Below are 2,501 nucleotides of genomic sequence, written 5' to 3' on the forward strand. Positions count from 1 at the left end.
TCTGAGGGATTTATGGTAAAGATGCTACCCACATTCAGAGGAAGGACTGCAGGAGAGGAAACATATAAGATAAACAATTGCTTGAATGCACGGGCTGAGGCGGACATGAATGGGAAATAGACCCTGATCAAGGACACATGACAAAAATAGTGGAAATGTGCAACGGCCATGGGTGGGGGAAGAGCGGGGGGAGAAGGGGAAAGTAGGGGCATAAAGTATGTAAACAGGTTAAAAACAAATATTAATAAATGTCTAATAATAATAAAAAAAGAAAAAAGAAAATAAATAAAAATAAAATAAATGTTCACTTGTGAATCCATCTGGCCCTGGGAATTTTTTTCTTAGGGACTTTACTGATGACTTGATCAATTTCTTTTTCTGAGATGGAGTTATTTAAGAATTCTATAAGTATTCTAAGTCTCAGAGAGAAAGTACTGTGATTTAAGAGACTAGAAAAGGCTTCTTTTAGAAAATGAAACTTTAGCTGAGATTTGAAGGAAGCCGGGGAAGGAGGATGAGGCAATAAGACAAAGAAATAGGGGACAGGGATAGGTGACACCCAATGAAAATATTGGATTCAGGAGATGAAGAGTCTTATTCAAGGAACAAGGTGGACATGTCTTGGTATTGCTTTTTCATTCAATTTTTGGACAAGGAAAATTTTAAAATGCAATAAAACACAGCTAAAAAACCTCCAAACTCAAGGTTAGGTAAAAGTTAATATTTCGCTTCATTAATCCAGAACAATAGTCACTTATCTTTCTGAATCATTTTCCTAAAACCATTCAATCACTCTAGGACCATTCTTCTTTAAGGCTATCCTTCATTGATGCCTTCATTCTCTATGGGGAGTTATTATCCTAACTCCTTTAGGGGATTAGGGAAGGCAAAGTTTTTTACTGAACAGGGGGTATTTCTTGTTTTGAGGTTCCAGGTCTGCTTACTACTCTTCATCCATTTTCCCTGGTCTTAATTTTGTCCTTGATCTTTTACATACTTTCCTAAAGGAATTAGGTCTAAGAGAAAGGGTACAAAAGATTTTAACAGTGAGCATTATTTCCTGAAAAGTATGATTAAGTACCGATGAGTCCTTCTTACATGTCATTCTGGAAAGGACTTTATTCTGGGGAAATAATTTATTTCTTAATGTTTTCAGTTGAACTAAAAAGTGGGTCTTAATATGCTCTACAATATCCATCTGTGTTTTACTGGTATTTGTTACAATGAGATCACCTTGGTCACTCACTGAAATCTCACCCACTATCACCATTTGTGAATAAACAAGAAGAATGTTTTGGTTATGATGTCCTTAACTCATGGATAGAAATAAAAAAGGTTCTTCTAGTATCTATTAGACCAGCAGAGGTACCAACTTGAGGAAAGAACAAGACACAACATATTCACCCTATAGTAGTGGCCATCCACCAATATAGTCCAAAAAAGCATCAAAAACCCTAGGAAGGAAGAGTCCTATCAAGGTAAAAATGGTACCCAAATCTATAGCTGGGTTGGATGAATCAAAAGAATCATGGTGGACCTAGACCTTGACCATGATATCAACAGATCATTCCAAGCGATGGGCAGAAATATCTGTAGTCATCCTAAGAGAATAATGCTCTAGGGGTTTAGACAAACAACTCCTTAATAGGCCCTGCAATTCCCCTTCTGATCCAATATTGCCTTCCCTGTTTGAATATCTGTTCCTATAACTGGGTTCTTGACTCCATTTCCAATCATTGGACTCAGGCACTGAGAAGATATGCCAATACTGGTCCATTTGAGTTTAGTTTAGTTTTTGACTTTAGTTTCCTTGAGTCCTTATTTGTACTCCCCCTATTCTCTATTCCCAGAAGGTTTGGCCTCTCATCAGTCCTAAGGATTGCCCTAATCTCAGACACAGGTCAGTCTATTTCTGGGTATGTTGCAAAGCTTAGCAGCTCACAGCTTTGCATGGAGTTATACTTCAATCTCTCTTTGAAGCTTTCCTCTCCTCTACCATTACTGTCTGCAGAGTAGTGGTTCCAGAAACTGCTGTCAATTCATTCTCAGTTACTCCAATCCATTACTATAGAAATGGGTCAGTCAAAGTTGTGATGTTTGAAAGGTGCTACTGAGGAACTGGGGGTTGTCAGCAGAGATCCCAGGAAGGCAAAGATTCCTGGAAATTATGGAAATTCTAGAAAAGATCTTTGCAATTTGCTGTCTTCAGGTTGCCTCTCTCAGACTGTAACAAGATAAATAGGTCATATAGGAGCTCCATTTCTTTACTTTATTAATTCATCCTTTTAAATAGTGAAAGAAAGGCTACCTTTTGGAAGAGCCATCAGGAACCGGATGAATATAAGTGAATGTCTAATCTCATTTAGAGCTGGCCCTGTTCAGTCTTCCAGGAAGGGCGCTGGCATCTCCCAGCCTGTTCTTTCTCTTTTTTTGCTCATGAGAAATACTACCTATTAGACTCCATGGAGTAATCTTTGTTCTCTATACCTTACATAACCAGG

The sequence above is a fragment of the Gracilinanus agilis genome, chromosome 2, assembly GCF_016433145.1.
Source record: "Gracilinanus agilis isolate LMUSP501 chromosome 2, AgileGrace, whole genome shotgun sequence".
NCBI lineage: Eukaryota > Metazoa > Chordata > Mammalia > Didelphimorphia > Didelphidae > Gracilinanus > Gracilinanus agilis.